At 39.9% G+C, this 14,910-nt stretch overlaps 1 long non-coding RNA gene across 1 annotated transcript in view; it reads right to left on the minus strand.

Moving 5' to 3' along the window:
* Positions 1-11,505: 11,505 nt before the first annotated feature.
* Positions 11,506-14,910, minus strand: part of LOC138877098 (uncharacterized) — a 61,615-nt gene continuing 58,210 nt past the window's right edge. Inside the window, exons 2-3 of the long non-coding RNA XR_011402414.1 lie at positions 12,635-12,690; positions 11,506-11,561 (exon numbers count right to left, since the gene is read on the minus strand). This is a non-coding gene — a long non-coding RNA (uncharacterized lncRNA). The remainder of the gene's footprint in view (positions 11,562-12,634; positions 12,691-14,910) is intronic.

Consider the following 14,910-nt stretch of genomic DNA (forward strand, 5'->3'; position numbering starts at 1 on the left):
TTCCTTCATCACATTCGCGCCAGTAGCATCGCGTTCACAAGCCTTTGTGAGGATTGGGAATCGCGTTCGTGCTTTTATGTATGTGTTCACGTAGGGAAGAGATGAGAAACTGGGGTTGGGGAGTATACCTTCACGTTCGCGAAGTAGCTTACGCGATTGTGTAAGGAGGAGCTATTGTGAGTCGGGTTCGCGAGGGCCATGCCGTGAACGCGTAGAGTATTTGGTGGCAGATTTATTTTGTTCATCGCGAACGCGATGTGTTTTCCACGTTCGCATAAGAGAAATGTCTAGGCAGATTATAAAGTGCTCTATCTCGAGGGTTTCGGCCAATTTTTCATTTTTGGAACTATGGAGCTCGGATTGAGGCGATTCTTGAAGCAATCTTCACCATATGAATTAGGGTAAGTGTTCTCTACTCAGTTTTGGTTATGTTCCATGAATCCATCTTTGATTTTAACTTTTGGTTGATGAATTTTAAAGAGAAAATTTGTGGTTTTGGCCTAAAGTTTCATAATATGAATTTTTGAGTTTTGAACATCGAATTGAAGTTGGAATTGAGTGAAACTGGTAGGGTTGGACTCATAATTGAATGAATTTTCGGATTTTGTGAGTTTTATCGGGTTTCGATGTGCGGGCCCGAGTGTAATTTTTGGCTGGATTTGGGATTTGATTTAGGATTTAATCTTTATCATTTGTAATTATTTCCTTGGGCTTTATCTGATTTATTTGAGTTGTTATTGGCTAGTTTTGAGTCGTTCGGAGGTCACTACGCGCATGATAGCATTCTTGGATCATCGCTTGACTTTCTCGGCGTTTGGAATTGGCTTGTTTAAGATAAGTAATCTTTCTAAACTTTGTTCTAAGGGTATAAAACCCCGAATTACATATTATGTGTTTGGTGTGAAGGTGAAGCACATGCTAGGTGACGGGTGTGTGGGCGTGCACCCTGTGAATTGTGACTCTGTTGCTTCCATGGAAATGTATAGTGGTCCTATTTTGTTGGTATTTTTGTTTTCACCATGTGATAAAATAATTGAGCTGTTATTCATGCTAAATGTTATATTTAGGCTTTATGCTGATATTGCTGGGACCATAGTGGTCGTTTTTTGCTATCATCTCACTGATTTCATTGATATTTCGTACTCAATCATATTCATGCATTCATATCATATCCCAATCTTAGTTATTGATTATTGATACATCATATCATTATTGACGGGCTGACTTCATGACATTGAGAGCCTGGGAGAGTGGACTGATTGATGACTGGGTGAGGTCGAGGGCCTGATGGTGAGGATATTTATGGGATCGGGCTGCACGTCGCAGCATGTTTTATTAATTTATGCTTGAGTTAGGTCGAGGTCCTGATTGATTTATGCCATGATTGGCTTGTTATAGTGCTTGGGATAAAGGTGCCCCTCCGAAGTTTGCACACCCCCAGTGAGCGCAGGTACCTACTGAGTGCGAGTGTCCAGTGCTGATTGATTGGGAGGATTGAGTGGCTGAAAGGACCGAGTGGCTGTGAGGACTGAGATACTGGGAGGACTGAGTGAATTGATACTTTGAGAGGATGCATAAAGTTTTATTGCTGAGTCACATCGCACTTGACATACATATGACATACATACATAGAGATGCATTTTCCTCATGATGTATGGTATCACGTCATTCATGATTTTTTACACACATTGATATGTGGTTATAGAGAGGTATTTCACACATGCTATATTGAAAGAAAATGAAACATCATATTTATTGTGGAAAGGATTTTTGGGAAAAATTTACAGTTTTTAAGTTTACTCATAATTTTTTAACGATTTCGGTAAAGGATTTGGGCTTTCATTGGTATACATGAAAAGTGGAACTATTTTCGGAAAACTCTGAAAAGGCTGAGCACTTTATCTCTGTGATGACCCAAAAGGTCATCATTCATTTTGAAAGTAAATTCTGTATTTTGAGGCCTTAAAAACCTCTTTTTGTCTCACCTCGATTTGCGTGCACAGTCCGGGTGCGTTTCAGGAAAGCATTTAAGTGAAATCTAAGAAAAATAAGGAAATTGGCTTTTAAAATTGGTTAAAGTTGACTTTGGTCAACGTTCTTGGTAAACGGACCCGGACCCGTGATCCGACAGTCTCGTAGGGTCCGTAGTAAAATATGGAACTTGGACGTATGCCCGGAATCGAATTCCGATGTCCCAAGCCCGAGAAATAAATTTTTGAAATAAATTGTTTAACTAAAATTATAAGAGTTTTTAAAAATGTAAACATGTTTGAAATTGATGGTATCGAGGACGTATTTTAGTTTCGGAGCTCGATACAGGTCTTATATAATAATTAAGTTGAATATGTGAAGTTTGGTAAGAATCAGAGTTTATTTAGTATAAATCAGACCATTATTTGAGAAAATGGAAATTTTGATGTTCTTGAGTGATTTCATAAATTTGAGGTTTAATTCATAGTTATTGATGTTATTTTGATGATTTGATCGCACAAGCAAGTCCGTATGATATTTTTAGACTTGCATTCATGTTTGGTTTGGAGCCCCGAGGGCTCGGGTGAGTTTTGTATAGGCCACGGAGTGTTTTGAACTTAGGAGCAGCAGCTGATGTGTTTCAGGTCTGTAGGCTTCACATTTGTGAAGGTTGGCTCGCAAATGCGAGCTCGTATTTGCGACTAACCATCGCATATGTGATGATTGGGCAGGGGGTGACCTTCGCATTTGCGAAGCTCCATGTCGCAAAAGCGACTCCAACAATGATCGCAATTGCGAACGATTGTTCGCATTTACGAAGTTAACAGGGCAGGCCTACCTTCGCATTTGCGAAGGCTGGGCCGCAAATACGAGTTCGCATTTGCAAATCTAACATCGCAAATGCGATATCTGCGCCTGTGTAAAATCTAACTTAGACGAAATTTTCTTCATTTTTCAAACTTCCTTCAACCCTAAGCTCTCTTTGGTGATTTTCCAAAGAAATGTTCTTCTCCAAATCATAGGTAAACAACTTCTAACTTATTTTCTTCAATCCATAACATCTTTTCACATTATTTCAATTCAAAATCAAGGGTTTTCATGGGGAAATTTGGTGTTTTTGGGTAGAACTTAGGATTTTCGATTTTTGGGATTTGGACCTCGATTTGATGTTTGATTTCAAAACAAATTATATATTTGAGTTCATGGGTGAATGGGTAATCGAGTTTTGGTTCAAACCTCGGGTTTTGACCATGTGGGCCCAGGGTCGATTTTTGACTTTTTGGGAAAATCATTGGAAAACCTATTCTCATGCATTAGAATTGGTTCATTTAGCATTTATTGATATCGTTTAGTAAATTGTGGCTATATACAAGAGAATTGGTGGTGGAATCGAGGGGTAAAGTGATAGTTGAGGCTTGATTGTGTTCGGGGCATTGAGGCAAGTGTTTGGTCTAACTTTAGCTTGAGGGATTAGGAGTTGTGTCTTATTTTCTATGTGTTAATTGTTGAGTACGACGTATAGGTGTGGTGACGAGTATCTATACGTCGTTGTCAAGCATGCCCGTGAGTCTTATACAATGATCGATGTGACTCCGATTTGTATTTTTCAAGCTTAATATGATGATGTTTAATGTTGAACAAGGCTTGTGGAAGTATTCTTGGTAATTGAACATTGTAGAGCATTGGCTCAAGTTGAGAATTGAGTTGTGAAGTAATTGTGGAAAAGAGAAAAGTAGGGGTTTATAATATTGTCTCCCTTGTCGGGATGTTATTGCTTTTTATATTATTTACCTTGCCGGGATGTTATTGTTATGCTTTGTTCTATTGCCAGGACTCTATTGTGATTTTATTGATTCCCTTGCCTGAATTGCTTTGTGATTGTTGCTTAGGCAAGGATGAGTGTAAAAGCACGAAGGGTGATGGCGTGCATGATATTTGTGAGTTAGTGTTAATGCACGAAGGGTGATGCCGTGCCGATATTGTAAATGTAAAAGCACGAAGGGTGATGTAGTGCCATGATATGAGTGATAATGCACGAAGAATAAAGTTGTGCCATGATTATGTGAGGTAAAAGCATGAAGGGTGATGCCGTGCACTTGTCATTGATTTCCTTATTCTTGCTTATAGTTGAATTTTGGTATTCCATATGGTTCTTTACTGAATTCTTGTTTTTACATGATATTCCCCGAGCATGTTTCCCCTTCCCATCTTTAACTGCTAGTTTCTGTCGTTATTACTTGTTGTATATGATATAACTGCACAAGTTTATCCGGTAGTCTTGTCCTAGCCTCATCACTACTTAGCAGTCTTCCAGCTAGGCTTGAGGCTGAGGCCTCCGATGCAGTTATCACAGGTACTGTTCTGGTTTGTAGTAGAGATGTTTCAGTTCTATTTGATCCAGGATCTACATACTCATATGTGTCATCTTATTTTGCACCGTATCTGGTCATGCCCAGTGATTCCTTGGGTGCTCCTGTATATGTCTCTACACCGGTGGGTGATTCTATTATGGTAGATCGTGTCCATCGTTCATGCATAGTTGTGATTGGGGGTCTTGAGACTCAAGTAGATTTGTTGCTTTTGGATATGGTTGATTTTGATGTCATATTGAGGATGGACTGGTTATCACCTTACCACGCCATCTTGGACTGTCATGCCAAGACTGTGACCTTAGACTTGCTTGGTTTACCTCGTCTAGAGTGGAGAGGGACTTCTGGTCATTCTACCCGTAGGGTTATCTAATATATGGCGTATGGTTGATAAGGGATGTTTAGCCAATTTGGCGTATGTTCGTGATTCTAGTGCTGAGGTTCCTTCTATGGATTCTGTGCATGTTGTTCGTGAGTTTCTTGAGGTATTTCCTTCATACCTGCCGGGTATGCCACCCGACAGGGATATTGACTTCTGCATTGATTTGGCTCTGGGCACTCAGCCCATTTCTATTTCGTCGTATTGTATGGCCCCGCCAGAGTTGAAGGAATTGAAGGAGCAGTTGCAAGACTTGCTTGATAAGGGATTTATTAGACCTAGTGTCTCTCCTTGGGGTGCGCCGGTGTTGTTTGTTAAGAAGAAGGACAGATCGATGAGGATGTGTATAGATTATCGGTAGTTGAACAAGGTTACAATCAAGAACAAGTATCCATTGCCGAGAATTGATGATTTGTTTGATCAGCTTCAGGGTGCCAAGGTATTTTTGAAGATTGACTTGAGATCTGGCTACCATCAGTTGAGGATTAGGGCATCCGATGTCCTTAAGATAGCTTTACGCACTCGGTACGGGCATTTTGAGCTCTTGGTGAAGTCGTTCGGATTGACAAATGCCCCAGCAGCTTTCATGGATTTGATGAACCGAGTGTTCAAGCCTTACTTGGATTCATTCGTGATAGTCTTCATTGATGATATTTTGATCTATTCCCGCAGTTGGGAGGAACATAAGCATCATCTGAGAGTTGTTCTTCAAACTTTGAGAGATAGTTAATTATATCTAAGTTTTCAAAGTGTGAGTTTTGGTTGAGTTCGGTTGCATTTTTGGGTCACGTTGTTTTAGCAGAGTGTATTTAGGTGCATCCGAAGAAGATAGAGGCAGTCAAGAACTATCCTAGACCCACGTCAGCTATAAAGATCCGGAGTTTCTTGGGTTTGGAAGGCTATTACCGTCGGTTTGTGGAGGGGTTTTCATCTATTGCAGCCCTGATGACCAGGTTGACCCAGAAGGGTGCCCAGTTGAGGTGGTCGGACGAGTGTGAGGTGAGCTTTCAGAAGCTCAAGACAACTTTGACTACGGCGCCAGTGTTAGTTTTGCCCACAGGTTCAGGTCCATATACAGTTTATTGTGACCCATCTATATTAGACTTGGTGCGGTGTTGATACAGGATGGCAAGGTCATTGCTTATGCTTCATGAAAGTTTAAGATTCATGAGAAGAATTATCCAGTTCATGATTTGGAGTTAGCAGCCATTGTTCACGTGATGAAGATTTGGAGGCACTATTTGTATGGCGTGTCATGTGAGGTGTTCACGGATCACAAGAGTCTACAATATTTGTTCAAGCAGAAGGAACTAAATTTGAGGCAAAGGAGGTGGTTGAAGCTGTTGAAAGACTATGATATCACCATCTTATATCATCCAGGGAAGGCCAATGTGGTGGCCGATGCTTTGAGTAGAAAGTCAGGCAGTATGGGTAGTCCTGCGTATATTCCAGTCGGTAAGAGACTGCTTGCTTTGGATGTTCAGGCTTTTGCCAATCAGTTCGTGAGGTTGGATATTTCTGAGCTCAGCCGTGTGTTAGCTTGTATAGTCACCCATTCTTCATTATTTGAGCATATCAGAGATATGCAGTATAATGATCCTCATTTGTGTGTCATAGGGACACAGTGCGGCACAGCGGTGCCAAGCAGGTTACATTAGGAGATGATGGAGTTTTGAGAATACAGGGTTGCATTTGTGTGCCTAATGTGGATGTATTTCGAGAGTTGATTTTAGAGAAGGCCCATAGTTCTCGGTACTATATTCATCCGGGCACCGCTAAGATGTATCAGGACTTATGGCAGCATTATTGGTGGAGGAGAATGAAGAAGGATATTGTCACATATGTGGCTCGGTGTTTGAATTGTCAGCAGGTAAAGTACAAACATCAGAGACCTGGTGGTTTGTTCCAGAAGATTGAGATTCCTGAGTGGAAGTGGGAGCGTATCACTATGGACTTCATTGTTGGACTCCACGGACTCAGAGAAAGTTCGATGTAGTGTGGGTTATTGTTGATAGGCTGACCAAGTCAGCACATTTCATTCCTCTGGCAGTTCCCTATTCTTCTAAGAGGTTAGCCGAGATCTATATCCGGGAGATTATTCGTATTCATGGTGTGCCTATGTCTATCATTTTGGACAGAGGTACGCAGTTTACCTCACATTTGTGGAGGGCAGTTCAGCGTGAGTTGGGCATACGGGTCGAGTTGGTCATAACATTTCATCCTCGGACGGACGGGCAGTCCGAGCGTATTATTCAGATTTTGGAGGATATGGTCCGAGCTTGTGTTATGGACTTTGGAGGCTCGTGGGATCAGTTTTTGCCTTTAGCAGAGTTTGCCTACAACAATAGCTACTAGTCGACCATCTAGATGGCTCCTTATGAGGCTTTATATGGTAGGCGATGTGGGTCACCGGTTGGGTGGTTTGAGTCGGGAGAGGCTCGGTTGTTGGGTACGGATCTAGTACAAGATGCCTTAGACAAGGTTAATATCATTCAGGATAGTCTTCGTACAGCTCAGTCCAAGCAGAAGAGTTATGCCAACCGTAAGGTTCATGATGTGGCATTCATGAGTGGGTGTTGCTTCGGGTGTCGCCTATTAAAGACGTGATGAGATTTAGGAAGAGGGGCAAGCTTAGCCCTAGATTCATTGGACTATTTGAGATTCTTGATCGAATGGGAGAAGTGGCTTACAGACTTGTGTTGCCACCGAGTTTATCAGTCGTGCATCTAGTGTTTCATGTGTCCATGCTTCGGAAGTATCACGGCGATCCATCCCACATGTTAGACTCCAGCAATGTCCAGTTGGACAAGGAATTGTCCTATGAGGAGGAGTCGGTAGCTATTCTAGACCGGCAGGTTCATCAGTTGAGATCGAAGAGTTTCCCTTCTATTCATGTTCAGTAGAGAGGTCAGCCTGCCGAGGAAGCTACCTGAGAGTCCGAGTCCAATATACGGAGCCGATATCCCCATCTTTTCTCCGACTCAGGTACTTTTCTTATGTCTGTTCGAGAATGAACGATTGTTTTAAAGGTATTTTAAAAGTAAATTCGATGTTTCGAGGCCTTAAAAACCTCTTTTTATCCCACCTCGATTTGCGTGTGCAGTACGGGCACGTTTTCGGAAAGCTTTTATGTGAAATCTAAGAAAAATAAGGAAATTAGCTTTTAAAATTGATTAAAGTTGACTTTGGTCAAAATTCTTGGTAAACAGACCTGGACTCGTGATCAGATGGTCTTGTAGGGTCCGTAGTAAAATATAGGACTTGGGCGTATGCCCGAAATCGAATTCCGAGGTCCCAAGTTTGAGAAATGAATTTTTGAAAGAAATTGTTTAACTGAAATTATAAAAGTTTTTGGAAATGTGAAGATGTTTGAAATTGATGGTATCGGGCCCGTATTTTAGTTCCGGAGCCCGGTACATGTCTTATATATTAATTAAGTTGAATATGTGAAGTTTGGTAAGAATCAGAGTTCGTTTAGTATAAATCGGACATTTATTTGAGAAAATGAAAATTTTGATATTCTTGAGTGATTTCATGAATTTGAGGTTTAATTCATAGTTATTGATGTTATTTTGATGATTTTATCGCACGAGCAAGTTCGTATGATGTTTTTAGACTTGCGTGCATGATTGGTTTGGAGCCCCGAGGGCTCGGGTGAGTTTTGGATAGGCCGCAGAGTGTTTTGAACTTAGGAGCAGCTGCTGATGTGTTGCAGGTCTGCAGGCTTTGCATTTACGAAGCCTACCTCGAAGATGCGAGCTCGCATTTGCGACTAACCATCGCATTTGTGATGACTATGCAGGGGGGACATTCGCATTTGCGAAGCTCCATGTCGCAAAAGTGACTCCAACAGTGATCGCAATTGCGAACGATGGTTCGCATTTGCAAAGTTAACAGGGCAGGCCTACCTTCGCATTTGCGAAGCCTGGGCCGCGATTGCAAGTTTGCATTTGTGAACGTGACATCGCAAATACGATATTTGCGCCTGTGTAGAATCAAACTTAGACAAAATTTTCTTTATTTTACAAATTTCCTTCAACCCTAAGCTCTCTTGGGCGATTTTCTAAAGAAAGGTTCTTCTCCAAAACATAGGTAAACAACTTCTAACTTATTTTCTTCAATCCATAACATCTTTTCACATGATTTCAATTCAAAATCAAGGGTTTTCATGGGGAGATTAGGTGTTTTTAGGTAGAACTTAGGATTTTCGATTTTTGGGGATTTGGACCTCGATTTAAGGTCCGATTTCAAAATAAATTATATATTTGAGTTCGTGAATAAATGAGTAATCGGGTTTTGGTTCGAACCTCGGGTTTTGACCATGTGGGCCCGGGGTTGAATTTTGACTTTTTGGGGAAATCATTAGAAAACATATTCTCATGCATTAGAATTGATTAATTTAGCATTTATTTATATCGTTATGTAAATTGTGGCTAGATACAAACGAATTGGTTGTGAAATCGAGGGGTAAAGCGGTAGTTGAGGCTTGATTGTGTTCGTGGTATTGAGGTAAGTGTTTGGTCTAACCTTAGCTTGAGGGATTAGGAGTTGTGTCTTATTTACTAATTGTTCAGCACGGTGTATAGGTGTGGTGACGAGCATCTATACGTAGGTGTCAAGCATGCCCGTGAGTCTTATACTATGATCGATGTGACTCCGTTTTGTATTATCCATGCTTAATATGATTATTTCCAATGTTGTACAAGGCTTGTGGAAGTATTCTTGGTAATTGAACATTGTAGAGCGTTGGCCCAAGTTGAGAATTGAGTTGTGAAGTAATTGTGGAAAAGAGAAGAGGTTTATGATATTGTCTCCCTTGCCGGGATGTTATTGTTATACTATTATTCCTATGTCGGGATTCTATTATGCTTTTATTTATTCCCTTGCCCAAATTGCTTTGTGATTGTTGATTGGGTAAGAATGAGTGTAAAAACACGAAGGGTGATGCCGTGCGTGATATTTGTGAGTGAGTGTTAATGCATGAAGGGTGATGCCTTGCCGATATTATAAATGTAAAAGTATGAAGGGTGATGTCGTGCCATGATATGAGTGATAATGCACGGAGGATAATGCCGTGCCATGATTATGTGAGGTAAAAGCACGAAGGGTCATGCCATTCTGAATATATTGGTTCTTATGGTGGGAACGAGAGTGAAAGCACGAAGGGTGATGCCATGCACTTGTCATTGATTTCCTTATTCTTGCTTATAGCTGAATATTTGTATTTTGTATGCTTCTTTACTAAATTCCTGTTTGTACATGATATTCCCCGAGCATGTTTCCCCTTTCCATCTTTATCTACTAGTTTTTGTCGTTATTACTTGCTGTAAATGATATAACTGCACATGTTTATTTGGTAGTCTTGTCTTAGCCTCGTCACTACTTCGCCGAGGTTAGGCTCGACACTTACCAGCACATGGGGTCGGTTCTGCTAATACTACACTCTGCACTGTGTGCAGATCCCGGTGCTGGAGATTTTGGACCATAGTGAGGATGTTGCCTTCAGTCCACAGGAGACCCGAGGTAGTCCTGCAACCGTCCGCAGGCCTTGGCGTCCCCTTCATATATAGTTTTTCTTCTGTTCTTTACTATTTCAGAGACAAACATGTATCTATTTTGTTCGTACCTTATTTGTAGTATTCTTAGATAGTTTGTGAGATTGTGACACCAGTTCTGGGTGAATTATGTTTATGGATTCGTATCGGTGTTATTTTAAATTGTTATATTTCATTCTTTTGCTTTATTATTTCCGCTATTTATAAAATGTTAACTCCCAACTGTTAAGGGAATAAAAATGGAAAGGGTAAAATAATTGGAATAATTGGCTTGCCTAGATTTCACTAGTAGTTGCTATCACGATCCCCGAGGGTGGGAAATCCCGGTCGTGACAATCTCTGAGCTATTTCTTTATTTATTTCTTTTACAGTGTTATAAACTGCTATTAATTATTGGTGTTGGACCCAACTTATGTTCCAGCTCATCACTGCTTTCAACCTAAGTTTAGGTTTGTTACTTAATGGGTACATGAGGTCGGTTGTACTCATACTACACTTTCTGCACATTGCGTGCAAATTTTGGATGTCGATGTTGCTGTATTCGACGGAAGCTGGATTGAAAGATATACCTGCGTCCCGAATGTAGATGCATGTTGTTCATGGTAGCCTTAGATTATGTAACTCTGTTTATGTACTTTTCAAATAGAAGATGTATTTATTTCCTATCAGTTTTGAAATCTCTACTCTTAGAAGTTCATGATTTGTACTATCAATCATTGGGAAATGTATAAGATTTAGATAATTCCTTTATTTAATTATTTTATTAAGTTAAATAGAAATGGATAATTGTTAATTGTCTTACCTAGCGGGTTGGGTTAGGTGCCATCACGACTAGTGGATTTTGGGTCGTGACAGAGGGCAAGTCTTCTTTGATATGACGGATCCTTAGATGATGGGCAACCCATAGGAGTTGATCCTTAGAATGAATCTTGAATTGATTCCGTCCAAGAATAAGGAAGGAACTTTCAATACTTGGTCCTTGAAAAGTGGCATGATGAGTGTTGCTTCCTTGAAAGTCGTGATAGATTATTTTCAACACATCTTCCACACAGATTGATTGATATACCTTTCTCTTGACTTTTGCAAATAAACAGGATCAAATATTTATTCTGCTTGATGCTTGTAATCATGAGCATAATTGATTCCTTAATCCTTGCTTCTGGATCTTCAGCATAATCTCATTCCTTCTGGATCTTTAGCGGGATCTCGCTCCCTTCTTCATTCTTAGCCTTCCATCTTTTGCTCTTTGATTCTGTTTTTTTGACTTCCTTTTTTGGATTTGCTTTCCTGCAACAGAAGTAAGTTATTTTTTTCCATCATTAAAACATACCTCTAACAACTTTTTCCTTTTATTTCAAAAGATAAACTAATTTCTCTTATAATATTAACCAGATTTTTACCTTTGAAAAAATATTAAATATAATTACTTATTAATATGAAGTTTGTATTACCTAATTAGAGTTCTACAAATAAGTAGTCAATTGTTTTGCTAATTTATATAATATGTCATACAAGAATATTTTTTATGTATATATTTTATATAAATTAATCTAAGGTGAAATATTAAACATAAATGTAAAAGTTAAGGTGTATGATTCTTCCAATGCTATTATATATATAATTTAACTCATATCATTTTCTTTTATCATTAGGTGAAGTGTGAGTATGAGTAATTATAATACTTTTGTTGGAAAATATTTTTTATTTGATTGCCTTATGATTCAATTAAACATATGTCCATTATAGCTGTCAAACTAAAAACAATCTCAAACTTTAATGAAAAATTCAGAACTCTTTGACATGAAACAAAATTCTAACTGAACTACCATGTACACTAAAAGTAAAAAATTTGCCATATAAATCTATCATGTAAACTACCATAATGCCCCATATTTGGATGTGTGATTTGACCTGCATTGAGGCGATATATGAACTTGTGGAGTCCAAGCACATGTCCCTGCTCATGTTTTAAGAAACAACAAGTCTAACGGGACACTACCTATTATGGATGGGTTAATATGTCACGACCAAAGTTCGCACTCCGTGAACTGTCGTGACGGCATCTAGTCTCAACGACTAGGTAAGCCTAACAATTTGCGGAAAAGAAAATGAGAGATAAAGCTAGCCAAAATAGCGGATAAAACATAAATAAAATGTTTAAGATGCCGTTGGGCATATACAAATATGAACTCTCAGACTGAATCAACTCCCAAAACCGGAAATCTCATGAAATCACAAGTTGTGGAATAACTACAAAGTGTTCTAACTCCAGAATATCTAAACAAAGTAAATACAGGAGAGCTAAAGCTAGAAATGAGAAAAGAGAGGGACTCCTCAGTCTGCGGACGTGGCAGATATACCTCGAAATCTCTGAAGATCGCCTTGCCTCACTGGAAGTATGGTTGTGCCAAAGTACCTGGATTTGCGCACGAAAAATATGTGCAGGAAAGGGCATTAGTACACCACAACGGTACTCAGTAAGTGCCAAGCCTAACCTCGGTCGAGTAGTGACGAGGAAGGTCAGGGCCCTTCTGATTATAGATAAAAAAAATAAGGTAAAGCAGTGTGAAATATGACAACATAATTAAAATGCTAGCAGTCTACAACAAATAAAAGCACAGAAAGAATCTAACTTAGTACACAGAATAGCAACAGGGGATCTCCCAGGATATCGTCCCGTAGTCCCAAATGTAAATGTTCAGAGGATCTTCCGGAATATCGTCCCGTAGTCCGAATCATGATTATGCAGGGAAAACTCCCGGAATAGCAATTCGTAGTCCCAAAGTAAATATCCAGTATAGGGGATATCGTCCTGTAGTCCCAAATAAATCACATAACAATCTCAGAAGACTTTATAGTTCTATTCTAGAATTTAAGTAGGAAATTCTACTCTAACATGTTGCACGGAGTACAAGTAGGCAAATCAAGCAGGCAAGACAGTTAAATCACATAAGCATGTTTTTCCTAAACTTAGCAAGAGACTTCAAGTACAAATATTGCTCAATTATAAGAAAATATAGGTATTAATTTAATGAAAACGGGATTTCAACAATTAACATGTGCACACACTCGTCACCTCACGTACACGATACTCACATAACACAATACTAAATCCTAAGGGGAGTTCCCCCACACAAGGTTAGGAAAGCCACTTACCTCGAACCAGCTCAATCAACTCAAAATCACGTTCTTGCCACAAGTACCCGACTCCAAATGGCCCAAATCTTTTCAAAGTAATTGCATAATGTAAATATAACTTCAAGTAACTAATTTAACTAATTAATACGAAGTTAATACGCGAAATTAAGAAAATTGCCCAAAAAGTCCCCCGGGCCCACGTCTCGGAATCAGATAAAATTCGCAAAACTAGAATCCTTACACTCTCACGAGTTCATACATACCAAATACATCAAAATCCGACCACAAACGACCCCTCAAATCCCTAAATCAAAGTCTCTAATTTCAAACCCTAAACCCCCAAGTTTTAACTACAAATTTCCATAATTCCTTGCCTAATCAGCAGAACATCACCATAGAAACGAGTTTTGGTTCCAAAAATCTTACCTTCATGAAGTTCCCTTGAATCCCCTCTTCAAAATCTCCCAAAAAGCTCCCAATCCGACTTACAATGGTGGAATAAAGCTGAAAAATCGCGAAGGAAGCCTTATATAGGTTCTAGCCCAGGGATTCCGCACCTGCGGCCAAAATAGCGCTTCTGCGGACTGCACCTGCGGTCAAGACAACCGCATCTGTGGTTTTTCATTAACTTCCTCAGGGCCGCATCTGCGTTCAGGAACCGCACCTGCGGTCCCGCATATGCGCCTAAAGCACCACATCTGGGGACAAGACCCATGTTGACCATAATCGCTTCTGCGACCCCCTTCTCCGCATCTGCGGCGTCGCACCTGTTGTCCCCAATCCGTAGGTGCGGAGATATCAGAAGCAGAAAAATTTGCAGCATAACTCCAAACTCAAACTCTCCATCGACCATCCAAATCCATCCCGAGGCACTCAGGACCTCAACCAAACATGCCAACAAGTCACATAACACTATTAAAACTTGTAACAACCCTCGGAACACTCAAAACAATGCCGAAACACCAATTCACCCTCGGATTCAAGCCTAAGGATTCCAAAACTTTCAAATTCCTCTTTCGATCAAAATGTCTATCAAACCTCATCCGAATGACCTGAAATTTTGCATACACGTTCCAAATGACACCACAGACCTGCTTAACTTTATGGAATTCCATTCTGAACCCTTTATCAAAATCTCACTATCGAACCGGAAACTTCAAAAGTTCAACTTTCGGCATTTCAGGCCTAAATAAGCTACGGGCCTCCAAAATATAATCCGAACACGCCCATAAGTCCGAAATCACCCAATGGAGCTAACGGAATGGACAGATTCCATTCCGAGGCTGTCTTCACACTGCTCCGACTATGGTCTAAATTCTACAGCTTAAACTCTCATTTTGGGACTAAGTGTCCCAAAACATTCCGAAACACCAAACGAATCCTCTCGGCAACTCACAATAACAGAAAATAACACGGAGGAAACAATTAATAGGGGATCAGGACGTTAATTCTTAAAATTTCCGGTCGGGTCATTACAAAATATTTTTATAAAAATTCC

Source organism: Nicotiana sylvestris, chromosome 9 (genome assembly GCF_000393655.2).
Source record: "Nicotiana sylvestris chromosome 9, ASM39365v2, whole genome shotgun sequence".
Classification (NCBI taxonomy): domain Eukaryota; kingdom Viridiplantae; phylum Streptophyta; class Magnoliopsida; order Solanales; family Solanaceae; genus Nicotiana; species Nicotiana sylvestris.